Source organism: Pantherophis guttatus, chromosome 8, assembly GCF_059756535.1.
Source record: "Pantherophis guttatus breed Tessera chromosome 8, ASM5975653v1, whole genome shotgun sequence".
Classification (NCBI taxonomy): Eukaryota; Metazoa; Chordata; class Lepidosauria; order Squamata; family Colubridae; genus Pantherophis; species Pantherophis guttatus.
Window position 1 is genome coordinate 54,037,966 of NC_142070.1, and position 22,873 is coordinate 54,060,838.

Genomic DNA, 22,873 nt, shown 5'->3' on the forward strand with positions numbered 1-22,873 from the left:
ACGGAAGAGAATGAGTGAAAGTGTTACGATCTGGTGAGAGTTTTTTCTAATTTGATTTTAAAAACACCCTGAAGAGCAAATGCAATTAGGATTCAATATAGAAGTAACTCAGCGGCGGAATTGAGCCTGAATTTAAGTTAATTTTCCTAAAATATAAACTATTCCTATGTGTGGATATCAGTGGAAAGTTTTACCTTAAACTTGACTGGACTGGACTGGAAAGGAGACTTACTTTTTTATCTGCTTAAATATTAAATTTTTGATGTTGACTGAGATTATTAATTTTGGAATTAGATTTGTTATTTTTGTTTTTGGCAGACTTTTATTTTTTAACATTCTTTCTGCTATATTGCTAATTGAAAGGAGAAGTGAAAGTGGAAGAAATAAGAGATATTGCCATCTAGTGGATTGAAACATTGTATTTTCCTTTTGTTGTTTTTTAACTGAGGGGAAAGGGGAAAAAAGTAGCAACTGTGTTATTTTCCAAGGTCAATTGGCTAACTTACAGATAAAATTTAAAAAGGACATCAAAGAGTGTCTACAAGTCTGTTTATACAGGTGTCTTGCTGAGAAAAGCATTGTTGAAAGGCGATTAAAACTGGAAAGAAGAAAATAACAGCGGCTTTGGAAAAGAGAGCTGTTAGATTAAGTGTGCACAAGAAAGAGATTCTGAATGTTACACAGTTGTGGACTTTTATATTAGATGGAAATTCTTTCCCTTTCTAGTTTTTTTTTTTTTTTTTAATTTGATTTATATGCCACCCTTCTCCGGAGACTCAGGGCGGCTTACAATGCGTTAAACAATAGTCTTCATACTTTTGTATATTTGTATAAATATACAAATATAAAAGTCAGTTTATTGCCCCCACAAACTGGGTCCTCAATTCACCTACCTTAGAAAGGATGGAAGGCTGAGTCAACCTTGAGCCTTGGAGAGATTCGAACCAGCAGTAATTGCAGGCAGTTGTGTTAATAACAGGGTGCTTAGACCACTGTACTATCAAGTTCTATCTTTCCACTTCACTAATATTTTAATTTTTAAAACATTGGAACAGATATATACATATTTTTTCCCCTTTTTTTCTTTTTCTTTTATTCTTTTATTCCTTCACAATAAGTGTTTACTTAATTGGATTAAGGCACATAAGATCTTTTTAATTTACTGATTGGAGATTGTTATTTGAATTTGTTTTTGGCTACTTTACACAATTGGATTAAGACATACAAGAGTCTGAAGAAACTTTTCGTTTTTCTCTTTTGGCCCTTTTTCTTTTCTTTTTCTTTTCTTTTTTTACTTGCTGATTGGAGATTCTTACCTGAATTTGTTTTTGGCTATCCCAGATGATTGGATTAGGGCACACAAGAGCCTGAAGAGTGTTGGGGTTTGGGGGGTATTTCTTTTTCTTTTCTTTGCTTCTTTTTCCTTTCTTCCCTTTTTTGGTCTCTTTTCTGTTTTTTCTTTTTATCCTTTTGTAATCTCCTGTCATCTACAAAACAGATTAGGGTTGAGAAGAACCTGAAGATATATTATCTTACTGTGTCGAGTTGGATTACTTATGGAAATGAGCAAAAAAGCAGCAGTTATTAGCTCTGCTAGATCGACCCCCTCTTCATCATCAGTGGGAGGACAACGATCAATACAGACAATGATTCAGCAGGAAAAAGAGAAAGAACGTGGGAAAGAAAAGGATGTGACAATGCAGATGATTTTGCAAGGAATACATGATATAAAATCAAAAATAGAGAAAACAGATTGAAAAAGTGGAGAATATACAACAGACGATGAAGAAATATATTTTATTTTATATTTTTTATATTTATTTAAATTTCTATACCACCCTACTCCCGAAGGACTCAGGGCGGTGAACAGCCACAGGATAAAACACATAAATACAAAAATTTAAAATAGAATAAAAACGAATTAAATAATTTGGCTGAATTTAAAATACCCCATAATTTAAAAACAAATTAAAATTTACATTTAAAAAGGGGAGAAGTTTTAGGCCAGGCCAGCTTGATGAAATAAAAAAGTCTTAAGCGCGCGACGGAAGGTGCGCAGATCCGGGATCCTCCGGATCTCTGGGGGGAGCTAGTTCCAGATCGTAGGTGCCTCCACAAAGAAGGCTCTCCCCTGAGGGGCCGCAGGTCGACATTGTTTGGCCAACGGCATCCGGAGGAGCCCCTCTCTATGGGAGCGTACTGGCCGGTGGGAGGCTATTGGTGGTAGCAGGCAGTCACGTAGATAACCAGGTCCTAAGCCATGGAGCGCTTTAAAGGTGATAACCAGAACCTTGAAGCACACTCAGAAGACCACCAGGAGCCAGTGCAGCTCGCGCAGGAAAGGTGATGAAGAAGAGGTGATATGAAGACAGACTTGAAAAAATTGAAGAAAAAGAGGAACAAAGAGATAAAAAAATCAGAGATATGGATAATAGATTAGAAGAAGTTGAACGTGATAGAAGCGGCTTAGGATGGGAGATGGATAAATCAGAATTTTACTTAAGATTCCAAAATGTGGAGGAAGAAAAGGGAGAAAATTTGGCGGAAAAAATGATAGAAATTCTTGCAGGAGCTCTAGAAATTTCTAAAGAAAAAATGTTTGATGGTGTTGACGAAATATACCGAGTATATACTAGATATGCAATGAGAAATAATCTACCAAAACAAGTCCACATAAGATTTACCAAAAAATCAATTAAAACACAAATATTGCAGATAGCAAAAGAGAAGGCGTTGCAATACAAGGGCAAGGAAATTATGGTGCTGAAGCAAATACCGAGAAGAGTAAGAGAGCTGAGAAGAGAGTATCAATTTTTGACAAAAATACTGCTCCAGAAAGGAGTGAACTACAGATGGCTGATACCAGAAGGATTGGTGTTTACATGGCAAATGCAAAGATTTAAAATAGATTCAATTGACAAAGCTAAAGCATTCCTTGTGGAATATATAAGAGAAAAAGATGCTGAGCCAAGAAGGGAAGAGACACTGCTCCAACTATAAGAAGAGGATTTCCTGATGATGGGAAAGTAGGAGAGTGCATTAGAAGGCGTAGTAGGAGGTGCTATAGAATACAAAGAACAACGTGAATTGAGACCTAATAGATCAACAAAACCAACACACAAAGTATAAACACAGAGGAGAAAAAGTTAATTACAATAAATATAAATGGACTTAATATAGCAACTAAAAGAAGAAAAATATTTCACAAATTGGAGAAATTGAAAATGGATATAATCTGTTTACAAGAAGTGCATATTAAAAAGCAGCATGAATTACTTTTGGTACAGCCTAAACTAGGGAAATTATTTGCTTCACTGCCACAATGTAAGAAAAGATGAGTGGTTTTGTATATCAAAGATACAATATTAGCGGAAAAAATTTATGAAGATGGAGAAGGATGAATTTTGATGGTGGAAATGACAGACAACAACAGGAAAATATTGCTAACAGCGATATATGTTCCTAGTGACAATCAAGAAAACTTTTATAGAAAATTACATTTGAAATTAATAGAGCTGGACTATGACAACATCTGTATGATGGGAGATTTCAATGGAATAGTAGATGAGAAAATAGACTCTAATACACAAAAGACAACAAAACAAATAGGAAAACTTTGCCGAAATCTTTTTTTAAGATGATAGAGGAAATAAATTTAAAAGATATATGGAGAGAAAGAAATGCAAAAAATAGACAATATACTTTTTATTCCAATAGACATTTATCATGGTCCAGAATAGATATGATATGGTTGACAATGGACTTGACCTCGAACACAGAAGAAATAGCCATAGAGGCTAATACTTGGGCAGATCATAATCCAATGATGATGAGATGGAAAGGACAAAGGAGAAGGTCTAGATGGACTTTAAACACTACAATATTAAAAGAAAAGGATTTCCTACAGAACATGGAGAAAGAATTAGCTTTTTTTTTCAAAGAAAATAGAAAAGAGGATACATCACTGCTGTCGAGAGCCCCTCGACACCTTACCGAGTAGCAACAATCCTGGCCTCAACTTCCTGGAATACGCAGCCGGGGCTCGCTAAATGTCAGCGGCAAAGAACGGGGGGGCTGGGCGGCGATGCAAATGCACACTGGTGAAGGGGGGTGTTGACGACCAGCACTAGGTGGCCGGTCACGCTGCAGCCGGGATAGGGACTGAACTCTGACGCCCTCCGCCCCTGCGGAGCCATGGCGCATGCGCTGTGGCCGCCCTACCCGGAAGGGCGTGTGATTCAGCGGCATGAGTATTTAAAAGGCGTTGGGAGGCAGCCGCTCCCAACGCTGACTTTGTGAATAGCGCACTAATCGCACTAATGTCACTTACCGATACCATTGTGGTCTGGATGGATTAAACACTTAAACACTTCATGCACCCAGGAGCTGGCATTCGAGTTATTCTTCCATCTCGGGCGTTGCAACATACGGGGGTTTGACAGGAAAGTCGGCATTCTCTCATTAATCCGGTACGAGCGGCTGGGGCGTGCTGAGCATGGCGGAAGGCATGACAGTCGGTTCACCGGAAGTGCAACAGAAGATGCTACGGCAGGGCCTGTGACAGACACCCAGGAGGACGAGGTAGAGCTGCCGGCGGTTCGTCCTAAGGAAAAACCACAACAGATACATCACGCAAGTTCTCCGTTACTGAAAGACGCTGGGTGATCTGGGAGAAGGAGGCATTTGTGGTACGGTGGGCCTTACTTACGTGGCGACACTTGTTAGAAGGCAGTGGTATCACGTTTGAGGTATGGACGGACCATAAGAATTTAGAGGCTTTACAAAATCCCAGACGGTTGTCCCCGAAACAGGTTCGGTGGGCACAATACTTCCAACGCTTTGACTTCCAGTTGCGGTATGTTCTGGGAGGACGGAACTTTCTAGCAGACGCACTGTCCCGTTTACCGCAATTTGACAGTAAAAGGGAAGAAGTGGTACAGGCGATGGTGCCAGGGAAGCAACGGGCATGCCAGACGTTCCATACTGGGCTAGACTCTACGTGGAAAGAGGAGCTACAGTGGCAACTAGCCGCTGATGCCTGGCTTACGGAACACAAACAATCGATAACCCAATGAGATGGTTTTGCCTGGGTGGGGGATAAGCTATATATTCCCGAGGCCTTGCGACAATCTGTTTTACACAGGTGTCATGATACTAAAGCGGCTGGGCACTTTGGCTTTCAAAAAACTTTGCATCTAGTGCGCCAATTCTGGTGGCCACGCCTAAGAAAAGACGTTGAGCAATATGTGAAGGGTTGTAGGATATGTGCTGTGGCAAAACCCTGGACGGGAAAACCCCTCGGCCTTTTGCAACCCGTAGCAGAACCCACACGACCCTGGGATGAGATCGCCATGGACTTCATCGTAGATCTCCCGGAGAGTAGTGGTAACACAGTGATATGGACTGTGGTGGACCTCTTTTCGAAACAGGCCCATTTTATCCCATGCCCTGGACTACCGTCAGCTCGCAAATTAGCCAAGTTGTTTATATGGCACATCTACCGGTTACATGGAGCTCCTCAGCGTATTATATCGGATAGAGGCGTTCAATTCACCTCGAGGTTTTGGCGTATGTTCATAAAATTGATAGGGTCATCGCAGGGGTTGAGTTCAGGGTTCCATCCATGCACCAATGGAGCAGCCGAAAGAGCGAATGCACTGGTAGAGCGATACCTACGCTGTTACGTGTCGTATCAGCAGTCTGATTGGTCTGAATTACTCCCATTTGCTGAAGAGCCTTGGTACTACAGTGGTTTAAAGCACCCTGTTATTAACACAGCTGCCTGCAATTTACTGCTGGTTCGAATCTCTCCAAGGCTCAAGGTTGACTCAGCCTTCCATCCTTTCCAAGGTAGGTTAAATGAGGACCCAGTTTGTGGGGGCAATAAGCTGACTTTGTATAAATATACAAAAGTATGAAGGCTATTGCTTAACGCACTGTAAGCCGCCCTGAGTCTCCGGAGAAGGGCGGCATATAAATCAAAATTAAAAAAAAAAATAGCTTACAATAATGCTGTCCACGGTAGTACTGGATATACCCCTTTCCAGATCGTGTCGGGTAAAGAGCTTCCCGCGATACCCGAATTAGACCTACAGAAACAGAAGCAGCTATCACCTGATAAATGGGCTACTCACATATGGGAACAGTGGCCACACATAAGAACAGCGTTAGACAAAGCAACAGAGACATACAAGCACCAGGCGGATAAAAAAAGAGCTGACTACAAGCCGTTCGTAGTGGGAGATCAGGTTTATTTATCTACAAAGTATCTAAGGATGCGTACCCCTAGTTAAAAGTTGGGACCAAAGTACCTGGGCCCCTTTCCCATAGTACGAGTTATTAACCCAGTGACCGTGGAACTAAAACTACCACCTTTATTGGGTAAGGTTCACCCTGTGTTCCATAGCAGCCTCCTGAAACCACTTGAAGCTATCTGAGACACCTTAACCAGGCCTGGGCCAGTGGAGGGGGATCATTATGAAATAGAAGAACTCTTAGATTCACGACATAGGAGAGGCAAGACACAATACCTGGTTAAGTGGAAAGGGTACCCATTCGAGGATGCCTCGTGGGTTAGTGCTGATAATGTGAGTGTCAGGGCATTTATTAATCCCATGTTTGGGACTAATTACCCTGGTTTAGAGGAGATGGATCGTGGCTTATTCCAAGTTGCAATATTCTGAAAAGAAACGCGAGGAAAAGTTTCTAATAAAACTCATTTATTTGTTATAAAGAAAATAAAACACCTCACTAACTAAGAAAAGTTAATTGCTACATTTTTTAAAGTAATTCGGGCCGGCTATCTTAGCCGGACCTTGCTGGAAAGAGAACAAAGGAAAGAGGTGTGTGAAGCAAGTGAAGGAATGGAATGTGGGTGGATACGGAAACACGTAGCTTACTGATAAAAAGTTGGCAAGCTACGGAGAGTCTGACAGTCCAGAAATGATGAGTTCAGCTGGCAAATAAAATAACGCAGTGACATTCCCCTTCTTTGCCAGTTGAGCGAATATCAGTACATCATCAAATAAGGCACATCTTCATACGCAGATACTCATGTTGAGCTGCTGGAAGTGGTTTGTTGAGCATATCAGCAATTTGATCATGTGTAGATACATATTGCATTTTGACAAAACCTTTTTTCACTAAATGTTTTATATTTTGATAACGAATGTCAATGTGTCTAGACCTAGAACCTGTGAAGTGAGATTCAGAAATATAAAGCACCGATTCATTGTCTTCCATCACGGTGATCGGTCGGATCGGGTGTGTCCAGATATCTGTGACTAAAGCATCAAACCAAGTTAGAGAATTACATGCATCTGAAACACAAGTATATTCAGCTTCAGTAGATGAACAAGAAACAAAATTCTGTTTACGTACTTGCCAATAAACAGGACATCCATTTAAGATCATCATATAACCTGAAGTACTTTTGCGTGATTTCTTATCACTTGCCCAATCAGAATCTGCATAACAACATAATTCTGCATAATCAGTATGTGTTGGTTCTAACAATAACTTCATGTGTTTAGTGTATTTTAGGTATCTCAATAATTTCTTAATACATGTCCAATGAAACTGTTTTGCCTTACCTACGTGTCGTGATAAGAGATTAACACTAAGTGCAATGTCGGGTCTGGTCCAACTAGTAATGTACAATAGCGACCCAATGACTGAACGATAAAGTGTTTGATCCTCGAACTCAGGACTTGCTTCTTGTGTCAAGTTGTGAAAATCTATTTGCATGGGTGTCTTTGTTGTGTTAGCATCTTTCATGTTGCAATGATGCAAAACTTGTTCAATTTTATCTTCTTGTGAAAGACTAAACCCCTTCTGTGTTTTTTCAATCTGAACACCTAAATAAGTGCTAATGTGACCTAATGATTTCAATGTGAAGAATCTCTGCAAAGCTTTGGCAAAAATTTCACTCATTTGCTTATTTGGACCAATATAAACAATATCATCAACATAAACAAGAACTATCTCATATGCATTGTTAGATCTTTTTGTGAACACGCACTCATCAGTTTCGGACTTAATAAAGCCCATTGAATTTAGTTTGTCAGTAAGACATAAGTACCACATTAAACCAGATTGTTTCAGACCATAAAGACTTTTATTTAGGAACCAGGTATCCCCTTCTTGCTGTCGGAATCCTGGAGGACTTCTCACGTAGATCTCTTCGTCTAGGTCTGCATGTAGATAAGCCGTGTCAACATCAAACTGGAAAACTTCTAAACCAAGGATAGTTGCAGTTGCTAAAGCAATTTTTACACTCTCAGTTCTGACTGTCGGTGAGTAGGTATTTGTGTAGTCCTCAGGATAACGTTGAGCGAAACCCTGAGCTACAAGTCTGGCCTTGTACAGTGACTCACCATTTGGTTTCTTTTTGATTCTGTAGACCCATCGAGTGCCAATGACCTTTTTGTTTGCTGGAGGTTTTGCAGGTGTAAATACTTTAAGTTTCTTTAGACTGTTCATTTCATCCTGCATTGCTTCATACCATTTGTCTTGCTCTGAATCAGGGAGCTGCTTGATTTGTGTGAAATTATCAGGTGGAAGTGTAACATTGCAAATCAAAGGCAAGGGTGCTTTTGTCAGTTGCCAAGAATATCGTTGTGGAGGGATCCCTTTTGTGACCCTCTTGGAACGTCTTGGAACAACTGTCCAGTCTTCTTCTTCTTCGTCCTCGTCCTCACTTTCGTCGCTAGCGTCAGCATCCGCGGCTTGCAAAGACAGAACATCGGGTTGAGAAGAACCAGTAGAATCTTGATCATCAATCTGCGTAGCATCAGCAGTATCATCTCTGGGAAAATAAACTCCAGGATCATTGGAATGAATCCTGGACCAGTCAATATCTTCTTCAAAATTAGCAGATTGGGAAATCACAATTGCATGTTTAGAGTCAATAAATTTGCTCCACTTTGAGTTATCATCAATACCCATAAATCTCAGTCTCTTTGCTGCTGGACTTCCTTTTCTTCTTTGAGCTAAGGGAATGTTCACCATAGCATATGAACCAAAAATATGGATGTTTTTAAGATCGGGCTTGTAGCCATACAACATGAAGAAAGGAGTCTGATTTGTTACACTGCTCCAAGTACGGTTGACAATGTAATTTGCATACTTGATAGCTTCACCCCAGTATATCTTACCAAGGTTGGCGTCTTCTAGGAGACAACGCATCATGGTTTGCAGTACCCCTTGTCTTCGTTCTGCGACTCCATTATGAGCCGGTGTGTAAGGGGCCGAAGTCTGATGAATAATTCCATTCTTACGCATCCAGTCCTGGAAACGCTGAGACATGAATTCGGCACCACGATCACTCTGGATTCTGGCGATGCGAACTTGGTGTTGGGTAGAAACAAGGGTTGCAAAGTCTTTAAAGATCTAAAAAGTCTCTGATTTTTCTTTCATAGGATACACATATCCATATCTAGAGTAATTATCAACAATTGTTAGAAAATATTTTCTACCACCAAATGATGGCGGGAAAGGACCAACTATGTCAATGTGAAGCAAATCAAAAATGCGTGTTGACAGGCGTGTAGCGTGTTTGGGAATGGCTGCTGCTTTGGATTTGGCCTTTTTGCATACAGCACAATCCAAAAACACCTTACACCCCTTTAGATCCAAACCTTTTGTGAACTCCGGCATCTTCCTAAGAACATGGAAACTGGCATGCCCCAATCTTCTATGCCATTTGTGGATACACCTGGAATGCAAAGGTTTACCAGTTAGTGAATTCTCAACATTAACATTTTTATGCGGAACCTCAGGCTTGCTCTGAGCAACCTGTTTACCAATTCTCTTTTTGTTGGCTTTAGGAGCCTTAGGAATAGCAACAGGATCTCTCTCTGGAGCATCTCTATCTGGGCCTGTGCCTTCCCTTTTTGGAGTTTGCATACTTGCCTGTGTTTGTGTTTTAGGCTTTGGCTTTAAGTAATAAACACCACCAATTAATATGGTTTCAGCAACAATATCTCCATCTTTAACTATGTAACTTGCTTTTTCAAGGTGGTGAACCTGGAACTTTAACATTCTAGACAAGTGACACTGACTAAGCAAATTACTGGTTGCTGTTGGTATGTAATAAACATCAGGAATGAATGTATCGAGCTCTTCAACATAAACAGTTCCTTTTCCTTTGACCTGACAAGGATGATTGGAAAAAGAATAAAGTTCACGTAGTTCTGGTTCAGGCTCGTGCATTTCAGTGAAAAGTTCCTTTCTGTAGGTAACATGCAATGCTGCACCACTGTCCAAAGTCCACAGGAGTCGTCTGTCGTACTCTGGTTGAGGTTGTGGATCATTGGTTAAAGCCAACGTGGCGAGTGGAGTTTGTGGATCACGCCTGGGACCACGACGACCTTGTCTTCTGCCTCTGCCTCTGGAGTCTGTTCCTCTGGGCTGGTATGTGACGGGAGCTGGAACTCGTTGGGGACAATCCCGGGTGGCATGTCCCACACGATTGCAGGTGTAGCATCTTGGCATCCTTGGAGTGTAGGTCCTTCCTCGGAAGGGGCACCTAGCTGGAGCTCTTGATGCGGGTGGTCCTCTCAAGTGTGGCGTGGCTAACATGAATGCCTCTTCTTCAATTAAAAGTCTACAGACATTGTCCACTGTGCGTTGAGCAATTGGGACTTGGTTAATTTTTGTAACAGCATCTTTCCATTCATAATTCAAAGAGTTAATAATGATGCTGATCATTTGAATATCTTCAATGTTATGGCCTCTTTCTCTCAATTCTGTTCTCAGTCCTTTCAATTTGGTCAAATGTCCTCTAATTTGTTCACCAGGTTTCAATCTCGAACCGTGGAGTTCAGACATTTTTAGTTTTGACTCACCAGTTAGTGGAGAGACAGAAAATGCCTGGTGAGGAGCCTGCATTTGGTATGCTGGCTGTGCTGGCAGAAATGCCTGTGGTATTTGCTGTGCCTGTTGTGGACCTAAAAATGGTCTTGGTTGTGCCATTGGAGGTGGGCCAGGAGGTGGCCCCATTTGCACTTGTGGCTGTGGCACATATGCAGGCATTTGTAGCTGCTGTGGCTGATGCACTGGAATTTGCTGTATTCCAGTTGCCATTTGTGCTTGATCTGCAATATTGGCATGACCTGCTGGAGATGCAGTCATTTGCCTTTGCTGCATAAAGCATGGCTGTGTTCCATCTAAAAGGACACCAACACCGCCAGGGGGTGTTTGAGTTTGGGCCTGTGGAAACACTTGTGGCATTTCAGCTTCCTGTAGTAAATTACTTTTGCCAGCAGATGGTGCTGCACCTTTAACTTCGGACAGCAATGATTGTGTGGCAGGTTTATGTGTAACTTGATCAGGGAGACTTTCATGTGACGTATGCAGTGCCCTCTGTCTTAATTGGCCTGACACAGAATCCACAGGGGGAGTGTCTTTGGCTCCGAGGAAGAAGACAATATGGCGCTTTTTGAAAAATTTAAGTCACGGGATTCTTCCTTATCATGCTCAAGCATAAACAAATCTCTCTTAAATCGAGACAGTTCATTTTCATAATATTTTACATGCTCACGATAGGATTTGATGGCCATCTCACGCTGGGTGAGCTCAGGGCTTTGAGAAGAATAATGAATTACTTCTCTCTCTGCGTGGGGGTGAAAAAGCTTTGCCGTTTGTGGAAACTTTCTTGGCCTGGCACCAAGCACATCGTAATCTGTGGGCTCTGGTAGAATAGATTCATAGCATGCAAATTGAGAAGAAAAAGCTACCGACCTCAGTCGCAGTTCATTATCTTCAAAAGCAGCTGTTCTGATATCTGTCCTTTGATGTGTTTCCGAAAGCATTTTCAGATCTTCTTCACCCATGGCACCTTCTTGTTCCAATTGCGTAACCGTAGCAAGAGGCTGGAATCTTGAGGGCGTTACTATCTCCTGTTCTTCTTCCAAAGAGGATAAAGCTCTGTGCTTCATTTTTCCTTTTTTCTTCTGTTTCGGCATCTTAGCAAAATAATTAGCGTACCTCAGTAGCTAAAAACTAATTGCCTAGGCGCTCTTATCAGAAGTAACAAAACAAGGAAAAAGCCATAAATCAAACCGTCCGGGTGCTACCAGATGTCAGGGCATTTATTAATCCCATGTTTGGCTCTGGGACTAATTACCCTGGTTTAGAGGAGATGGATCGTGGCTTATTCCAAGTTGCAATATTCTGAAAAGAAACGCGAGGAAAAGTTTCTAATAAAACTCATTTATTTGTTATAAAGAAAATAAAACACCTCACTAACTAAGAAAAGTTAACTGCTACATTTTTGAAAGTAATTTGGGCCGGCTATCTTAGCCGGACCTTGCTGGAAAGAGAACAAAGGAAAGAGGTGTGTGAAGCAAGTGAAGGAATGGAATGTGGGTGGATACGGAAACACGTAGCTTACTGATAAAAAGTTGGCAGGCTACGGAGAGTCTGACAGTCCAGAAATGATGAGTTCAGCTGGCAAATAAAATAACACAGTGACAGTGAGAGCCAACCAGTTGATTAGGCACTTCCATACTCACCATCCACATAAACCCGGACCGCAAGGGGGGGTGTCTATTACTTAAAACTGCTGTTGACACTTCCGTTTCTGTCTTCCAGGAGCAGCCCTGATAGGGGGAGCCGCCTGTCGAGAGCCCCTCGACACCTTACCGAGTAGCAACAATCCTGGCCTCAACTTCCTGGAATATGCAGCCGGGGCTCGCTAAATGTCAGCGGCAAAGAACGGGGGGGGGGCTGGGCGGCGATGCAAATGCACACTGGTGAAGGCGGGTGTTGACGACCAGCACTAGGCGGCCGGTCACGCTGCGGCCGGGATAGGGACTGAACTCTGACGCCCTCCGCCCCTGCGGAGCCATGGCGCATGCGCTGTGGCCGCCCTACCCGGAAGGGCGTGTGATTCAGCGGTGTGAGTATTTAAAAGGCGTTGGGAGGCAGCCGCTCCCAACGCCGACTTTGTGTATATCACACTAATGTCACTTACCGATACCGTTGTGGTCTGGATGGATTAAACACTTCATGCACCCAGGAGCTGGCATTCAAGTTATTCTTCCATCTCGGGCGTTGCAACATACGGGGGTTTGACAACTGCAGAATTGATGGAATACCATGAAAGCTTATGCCAGAGGCCTGATTATTGACTATACAAGGAAAAGAAATATTAAGAAAAGGCAAGCATATAAAATTCTAGATGATGATTATAAGACATTGGAAAAAGAACTGCAGAAGTTCCCACAAAAAAAAGACATTAAAATGAAAATGGACACGATTAAACATAAAATGGGATTATTAGAGAAAGAAGAGCTAGCACAAAAAATCAGGAACGCTAAACAGAAATATTTTGAAGATGCTAATAAACCAGGCAGATGGCTAGCATATAAACTGAAATAAGAAAGGAACTCAAGGAAAATAGCACAGTTAATAGATGATCAAGGACAAATTAGATTTGGAAATGAGGAGAAGAAGAACATTGTACAAGACTATTATAAAAAGCTATATGAAAAAGAAAAGATAGAAGAGGAAAATATTAAACAATATTTACATAAGGCGAATTTACCTCAGATTCCAAAAGATGTTGAGATGATGTTAGAAGGGAATATAACAATGATGGAGTTGACAGAAGCAATTAAAAAACAAAAAAGTGGGAAAGCATCAGGTCCAGATGGATTACCGGCAGAATATTATAAGACTTTGCAGGAAACACTGAGTCTCCCATTACTAGAAATTATGAATGAAGTAATGTTACAGAAGGAAATACCCAACTCATGGTTAGAAGCATATATTACACTTATTCCAAAAGAAGATACCGACCTACAACAAGTCAAAAACTATAGGCCAATATCCTTGCTAAACTCAGACTATAAAATCTTCGCTACAATACTAGCAGAAAGACTTAAAAGATATTTAAATAATTTTATACACCCGGACCAAAATGGATTTCTGCCAAAAAGGCAGATTAGAGACAATTTGAGGATAATTTTGGATACATTGGAATATTATGATGCGCACCCAGAAAAGCAAATGGCTTTGATGTTTTAGATGCACAGAAAGCCTTTGACAATGTGAACTGGCGATTTATGATACTACAATTGAAACAGATGGGCTTTGGAGAGAAATTTGTCCAAGCTATAGAAGCTATATATTATAAACAAACAGCAAAAATAATGATGAATGGAGAGCTGACAGAATTTATTGAAATACAAAAAGGAACAAGACAAGGTTGTCCACTGTCACCATTGTTGTTTGTGTTAACATTAGAAGTACTAAACAGAAATATCAGAAAAGAAAAAGGAATAAAAGGAATGAAAATTCAAAATCAAGAATATAAATTGTAAGCATTTGCTGATGACCTGGTGTTTAACTTGGAAGAACCACTTCAATCTGTAAATAAATTGATAGACAAAATAGGAGATTTTGGGAAAGTGGCTGGTTTGAAAATAAATAAAGACAAAACGAAGATGTTGACAAAAAATATGTTAAAAAAACAGAAAGAAGAATTGGCGGAAGTATCAAAGAAGCAGGTCACGAATAAGGTTAAATATTTGGGAATACATTTGACAGCAAGATGTGGTACTCTTAAGGAGAATAATTATGATAAGCTTAAACAACAGATAGCGACAGATCTAACAAAATGGGAGAATTTGCAGCTATCATTGATAGGGAGAATATCAACTATTAAAATGAATATACTGCCCAGACTTTTATACTTATTTCAGACAATTCCAATTAAGTTGAGGAAAAAATATTTTGAAGATTTAAATAAAATGGTGTTAAAATATATATGGCAGGGCAAAAAGGCAAGGATAAAACTAAAATTGATGCAAGATGTTAGATCAAGAGGAGGTTTTGGTTTGCCGGATTGGGAATTGTATTATCAATCTTGTAACTTGATGTGGATTAAAGAATGGATAATGCTAAGGAATTATTAGATTGTTGACTTTAGAAGGACATGATTTACTGTTGGGTTGGCACGCTTTTATGTGGTATAAAAGTACAAAAGTACAGGGTTATTTCAGAAGACATATGATACGAGAGTCTTTGTTATTAAACTGGGAAAATATCAAACAATGTTACTATTTAAAAATTCCAGTCTGGTTATCACCTATTGAAGCAGTCTCACACGCAATAACATTTAGGAAGGAACAAATTGTTAGATATGGTGAATTATTAAATGAAAGGGGTGAACTTAAGTCGAAGCAAGAACTAGAAGAACAAGAGCTTGAAATGGATTGGTTTTCATATATATGCAAATACAGTCTAGATATGATGAAGATTCTAAAAAGGAGGGTTTTTATAGTAACTTGACAAACTTAGATAAAATCTTAACAGGTTCTGATGACCATGTAATTAAAAAATTGTACAGTCATTTATTAGAAGTAAAATTAGCAGAAGAACAAGTTAAAGAAACAATGATTGCATGGGGGAAAAATGTGGGTCATGGGATTGACTTAGAGAAATGGGAAAAATTATGGTTGCAGAATTATAAAATGACAATGTCAACAGCATATAACGAAAATTTGTATAAGGTTTTACAGGTGGCATTTACCCCCGGCGAGAATAGCTAGAATGTACAAGAATAAATCGGAGAAATGCTGGAAGTGTCATCAGACTCCGGGCTCATATTACCATATGTGGTGGACATGTGCAGAAGCTAAAAGATATTGGACTAAAATCCACAAATGGTTGGAAAAAATGACAAAGAAACACATTGACTTTAAACCAGAGATATTTTTATTGGGGATTTTACCAGAAATATACAATAGAGAAATGAGATATTTAATTGTGAATGTTTTAACTGCGGCTAGAATTGTATTTGCTAGAAACTGGAAAGGTGAGAAGATACCCACGGATGACGACATTATCAAGAAAATTTTGGAGTGTGCTGAAATGAGTAAATTGACATTTGAAATTAGGGAACAAGAAGATAAACAATATTATTTGATATGGGATTTATTTTATCAATGGTTAGACAAGAAAGAATGGAAATGAAATATGAAATGGATAAGATAATAAAACATATAAAGGGTTTTTTTTATTTTCCCTTATAGAGGACAATTTACTGTTAAATAATTGGTAAATGAGAATAATAATGTAATAAACTGTTAAATAAGAAAATGTTGGATAGAGGATTAAGCACAAAAGATTTGTAACCGATCAATACACTTTCTGTAATTGTAATGGATGATAATTGTTTTATGTTTTAAGTTTTGTTTAAAAATAAAAAAAAATTCCAAAAAAAAAAAAAAAACCTTCCTAAACTTTAAATGGCTAGGTCTAAAAAAAGAACAACTAAAAGAAACCCCAATTAACTATTTTTTTAAAGCTCCCAAAGGGGAAAAAACTTACCCAATAGAACAGGGGTATCCAACCTTGGCAACTTTAAGACTTGTAGACTTCAACTCCCAGAATTCCTCAGCCAGCTTTGCTTTGCTGGCTGAGGAATTCTGGGAGTTGAAGTCCACAACTTCCTGCCTGCTTGATTGCAGGCAGGGAGATTCAGTTGCTTGCTGATGCAATGGATTTGCAATGGGATTACAGCAAGGCATTGTGACCAGCAGCCAAGGTAAGCAAACTGAGGGTGGGAGGGGGAGGGATTTTTGCTCTGAGCCATTTAAAAGGAAAAAAGTTTTTTTCTTTTACATGGCTCTGTCGATCCAAGCTGGGATCCTCAGAGCTTGGCTGGTCAGAGCCATTTAAAAGAAAAAAAAAGGCTCTGATGATCGCATGGCTCAGCTGGGCATGGGGGGCGGGGGGAGGGATTTTTGCTACCGGTTCTCCGAACTGCCCGCACCATCACTACCTACTCGCCTGAGCCGGTCCGAATCGGGAGCATTTCACCCCTGGTTTGACATAATTTTATTTTTAGTAAAATAAAGAGTGTGTACACTGTCAGCAGAATTAGAGCGTCAGTGCAGTCAAAACTCAGTTTACCCAAAGCATACTCATGCCATTCTATGGAAACATGGTTCGCTAGAGAAATCTTTGCAACCCAACATTCACACCTCTCCAACTTGGAAAACATAATATATACCACTGTGCCCTTAAGGTGTATCTCAAGTTAAATTACATCTCAAAGTTAAGTTAAATAGTTTGTTGGCCAATATAACTCTCATTTTAGCTCTAAATCTCTGTTTTTCTAATGATATATGTACAGGGTAGTCCTCAACTTCCCTTTCATGGATCACTGCCTTGTCATGGCGAAGGGGCTTGTGCAGCACAATGAAGCTATGAGCTATGCCGTGCAGGGCCACCCAAGATGGACAGGTCATAGCAAAGAGCTCTGACAAAATGTGTTCCACTGGAAAAGGAAATGGCCATGAATCTTTGCCATGAAAACCCCATGGACAGTACCAAAAGGCAAAAAAAAAAAAATGATGCTGGAAGATGAACCCCTCAGGTTAGAAGGTGTCCAATATGCTACTCGGGAAGAGCAGAGGGCTAGTACTAGTAGTGCCAGAAAAAGTGAAGCAACTAGGTCAAAGCTGAAAGGATGCTCAGCTGTGGATGTATCTGGTGGTGAAAGGAAAGTCCGATGCTGTAAAGATCTATACTCTATAGGAACCTGGAGGCAAGCTGGACATGGTCAAACAAGAGATGACAAGACTGAACATCAACATTTTAAGAATAAGCGAACTAAAATAGACAGAAATGGGTGAATTTAATTCAGATGAACATTAGGTGTACTACTACAGGCAAGAATCTCTCAGAAGAAATGGAGTAGCCTTCATAGTCAATAAAAGGAGAGGAAAAGCAGTACTGGGATACAATCTCCAAAATGACAAATGATCTCAGTTTGAATGCAAGGCAAACTATTCAACATCACAGTAGTCCAAGTCTATGCCCCAACCACTAGTGCTGAAGAGGCTGAAGTTGACCCGGTTCTATGAAGACCTACAACATCTTTTATAATTAACACCAAAAAATGATGTCCTTATCATCATGGGGGATTGGAATGCTAAAGTAGGAATTCAAAGGTTAACGAGAATAACAGGCAAATTTGGTCTTGGAGTACAAATGAAGCAGGGCATAGGCTGGTAGAATTTTGTCAAGAGAATACAATGGTCATAGCAAACTTTTTTCCAAGAACCCAAGAGACGTCTCTACACATGGACATCATCAGACGGTCAACACAGAAATCAGATTGACTATGTGCTTTGCAGCCAAAGATGGAGTAGCTCTATACAGTCAGTAAAAACAAGACAAGGAGCTGACTGTGGCTCAGATCATGAGCTTCTTGTTGCAAAATTTAGGCTTAAATTGAAGAAAGTAGGGAAAAGCACTAGGCCCGTGATGGCGAACCTATGGCACGGGTGCCACAGGTGGCACGCGGAGCCATATCTGTGGGCACACGAGCGTTGGCCTACTCTGCTCCAGCATGCATATGCGTGCCAGCCAGCTTATTTTCGGGCCTTCTGGGCCGACCTGAAGTCGGGAAATGGGCTGTTTCCGGCCTCCGGAGGGCCTCCCGGGTGGGGGATGGAAGGCCGTTTTTGTCCTCCCCAGGCTCCAAGAAAGCCTCTGGAGCCTGGGGAGGGTGGAAAACGGACCTACCGTGTCCACCGTGCCATCATGTGCCAAAAGTGGGGATAGCGAGGGGGGGTCACACACACGTGTGGGGGGGTGGGGCACATTGAATTATGGGTATGGACACACGCATGCGTGACCCCCCCCCACATGATCCCCACTTTTGGCACGCGACAGCAAAAAGGTTAGCCATCACTGCACTAGGCCATTCAGGTATGAACTAAATCATATCCCTGATGAATATACAGTAGAGGTGACAAATAGATTTAAGGAATTGGATCTGACAGAGTGCCTGAAGAACTATGGGCGGAGGTTCGCAACATTGTACAAGAGATAGCAACTAAAACCATCCCAAAGAAAAAGAAAGGCAAGAAAGCAAAATGGCTGTCTGAGGAAGCCTTACAAATAGCTGAGGAAAGAAGGGAAGCAAAAGGCAAGGGAGAAAGAGAAAGATGCACCCAATTAAATGGAGAATTCCAGAGAATAGCTAGAAGAGATAAGAATGCCTTCTTAAATGAACAGTGCAAAGAAACAGAAGAAAACAATAGAATAGGAAGAACCAGAGATCTCTTCAACAAAATTGGAGTTATGAAGGGAAGATTTCATGCAAAGATGGGCATGATAAAGGGCCAAAATGGCAGGGACCTAACACAGGCAGAAGAAATTAAGAAGAGGTGGCAAAATTACACACAAAAACTATACAAGAACGAGCTTAACATCCCTGATAACCACAACCTCAAACCAGACATCCTGGAATGTGAAGTCAAATGGGCCTTAGGAACAAAGCTAGTGGAGGTGACAGTATTCCAGCTGAGCTATTCAAAATCTTAAAAGACGATGCAGTAAAAGTGCTACACTCAATATGCCAGCAAATTTGGAAAACTCAGCAGTGGCCACAGGATTGGAAAAGATCAGTTTACATTCCAATTCCAAAGAAGGGAAATGCCAAACTACTGCACCATTGCACTCATTTCACATGCTAGCAAAGTTATAATCAAAATCTTACAAGCTAGGTTCCAGCAGTATGTGGACTGAGAAGTACCAGACGTGCAGGCAGGATTTCGAAGAGCAGAGGAACTAGAGATCAAATTGCCAACATATGCTGGATCATGGAGAAAGCTAGGGAGTTCCAGAAAAACATCTACTTCTGCTTCATTGACTATGCTAAAGCCTTTGATTGTGTGGATCACAACAAATTATGGCAAGTTCTCAAAAAGATAGTAGTACCAGACCATCTAAGTAATAATTTTAATTAGCAATTTTATGATGTTTGTGTGTCTATATTTTTCTTGACTGTACACCGCCTTGAGTCCTACGGGAGAAAGGCGGTATAGAAATATAATAAATAAATAAATAAATAAATAAATAAATAAATAAATAAATAAATAAATAAAATCTTATTTGTCTCTTGAGAAATCTATATGCGGGTCAAGAAGCAACAGTGAGAACTGGACACGGAACCACTGATTGGTTCAAAATTGAGAAAGGAGTTAGGCAAGGCTGTATACTGTCTGTCGCCCTGACTATTTAACTTATATGCAGAGCACATCATGAGAAATGCAGGGTTAGATGAATCACAAGTTGGAATTAAGATTGCTGGGAGAAATATCAATAACCTCAGATATGCAGATGATACCACTCAGAAAGAGAACAGGAGCCTTCTGATGCGGGTGAAGGAGGAGAGTGCAAAAGTTAGCTTGAAACTCAACATTAAGAAAACTAAGATCATGATTCCCGGCCCCCTCAATTCCTGGCAAATAGATGGGGAAGAAATGGAGGTAGTGACAGATTTTATTTTCCTGGGCTCCAAGATCACAGCACATGGGGACTACAGCCAAGAAATTAAAAGATGCTTGCTCCTGCGGAGGAAAGCTATGGCAAATCTAGACAGCATACTAAAAAGCAGAGACATCACCCTACCAACAAAAGTGCGTATAGTCAAGGCTATGGTTTTCCCAGTTGCAATGTATGGCTATGAAAGTTGGACCATAAGGAAGGCTGAGCGTCAAAGAACTGAGGTCTTTGAACTATGGTGCTGGAGAAGGCTCCTTTGAATCCCTTGGATTGCAAGGTGATCAAACCAGTCAGTCCTAGAGGAGATCAACTCTTTAAAAGGCCAGATCCTGAAGATGAAACTGAAATACTTTGGCCACTTAATGAGAAGGAAGGACTCACTGAAGAAGAGCCTAATGCTGGGAACGATTGAGGGCAAAAGAAGAAGGGGACGGCAGCAAATGAGGTGCTGGATGGAGTCATTGAAGCACTTGGCATGCGCTTAAATGGTCTCCGGGCAGTGGTGGGTTGCCCCTGGTTCGCACCGGTTCTATAGAACCAGTAGTAAAACTGGTGGGAGGCCCCGCCCACCGACCCCGATGTCATCAAAATGCTTCTGCGCATGCGCAAGCAAAGTGAGCACGCACGCGGCCCTGTTGTGAACCAGTAGTAAAGGTAAGTAGAACGCACCCTTGTCTCCGGGGGATGGTAGAGGACAGGAAGGCCTGGAGAAAAGTTGTCCACGGGGTCGCAATGGGTCAGACACGACTTCGCAACTAATAAATCCTCAACCTACAGCAGTTCATTTAGTGACCATTTGAAGTTAAAGCATCACTGAAAAAGTTACTTATGACCGTTTTTCTCACCTACAACCGTTACAGCATTCCTTGTGGTCACATGATCAAAATTCAGATGCTTGGCAGCTGAGTCATTTATATGATGATTGCAGTGTCCCAGGGTCATGTGATCACCTTTTGCAACCTTCTGACAAGCAAAGTTAATGGGGATTTGCTTAACAATCATGTTACTAATTTAACAAGTGCAGTGATTCACTTAACAACTATGGCAAGAAAAATCGTAAAAGGTGTGTTGGTCCTACCTGAGATGCTCCTTCTTGTTGTGTGGAGACAGCAGCCAGTGTGGGTAGCACTCGCCCAATCAGCTGAAGGACTGAGTCAGCCAATAACATTAAAGCCCGCCCCTGTTGCTGGGCAGGTCCAGCTTTTGGCGATGGACTATAATGGCAGACTCGGCGTGTGGGTAGGCAAGAAGGAAAGGCTCAAGAGGAAACCAATAACAGGACCAGACAGGCAAAGGGAGGGTCTGGCTGCTGTCTCCACACAAAGAGAAGGAGCGTCTCAGGTAGGACCAACGCCCCTTCTCCATTGTTGGTGGAGACAGCAGCCAGTGTGGGACATACCCCAGTTCACTGTCCCAAGTTCTGGGAGGGGCCAGACTGGTCCGAAACAACTTCCCCGGCCACAACCCACTGTAACACCTGACGTCCAAAAGCAGCCTCAGCAGAAGCGAACTTGTCCAGTTTATAATGCTGGATAAACGGCGCTGGTGAGGTCCAGGTAGCCGCTCGGCAAATCTCCCACAAGGGAGCCTGAGTAGCCCAGGCTGCCGACGTGGCCGCGCTGCATGTGGAATGAGCCGTCACCCGGGAAGGGCGTGGCAGGGAACGAAAGTCATAAACTGAAGCGATGGTCTGTCGAATCCAGCGGCCTATTGTAGAAGACGACACTTTGAGACCCAAGGAAACAGGAAGGAATGAGACAAACAAAGCTTCCGACCTGCGGATGACTTCCGGTTTCCTTGTCTTCGGCGACGGCGGCGCTCTTTGAAGCTCCGCCAGCCCCGCCGCCTGTAGAGCCGCTTCGTGATCGAGAAGCGGCTCGAAAACTTCAAAATCCTGAGGATTGTTGGAGGAGAGATAGCAGGGCACAGGTCGAGCCCCTGTAACCCCCCAGGGAATCGTTTCTGGGGAGGAAACAGGCGCGGCTCCCTTCCAACCTGCTGAGACTCCGGGCGGCGTGGGACGATTCTGCTCCTGCAGAACAAGCCGGCTGCAGGAAACTTAAAGCGAAAGAACCAGCTTTAATAAACAGCGAAACTACCTGAATCCTGAAATTTGGAAACGCAAGTATTAGCACTTTGTTGACTTTTCAATCTGAGACAATGCGAATGAGTGAAAGTGCTTTGAAAAAACATGGCGCCTAGCTTCAGAGTTAACGAGCCAGCGAGTGTGGATTGGTGAAGTTATTTTGTTTTGCTACAAAGTTTCCAAGTTGCTACTAAGCTGCCTTGCTTGTTATAAGAGAAATAACTGGGAAATTTTTTTCCCTTTTCAATATTGGACTCTGCTTTATTTTAACCCTTGTTTGATCAAATCTGGGGGACTTTTTTAGAAGTCTTTGTGCAGGAGGGAAAGGAAAAGGAACTTCCCTCTTTAGAAAAACTAGATCACGAGCCAGGATGGCTTCAAAGAAGCAGGAAGGGAAGGCATTAGGGGGGGGATTCCCCACACACAAACAGCAAACGCAACTTCCCCCTGCTCAACAGCTACAAACTCAGAAAAAAG

General features: G+C 41.5%; 1 long non-coding RNA gene across 1 annotated transcript in view; it reads right to left on the reverse strand.

Annotated features, from left to right (window-relative positions):
• Window positions 1-1,088: 1,088 nt before the first annotated feature.
• The window catches only part of LOC148112647 (uncharacterized), a 64,614-nt gene continuing 42,829 nt past the window's right edge, over window positions 1,089-22,873 (reverse strand). The window contains exons 2-4 of the long non-coding RNA XR_015729231.1: window positions 12,977-13,080; window positions 4,331-4,603; window positions 1,089-1,487 (exon numbers count right to left, since the gene is read on the reverse strand). This is a non-coding gene — a long non-coding RNA (uncharacterized LOC148112647). The remainder of the gene's footprint in view (window positions 1,488-4,330; window positions 4,604-12,976; window positions 13,081-22,873) is intronic.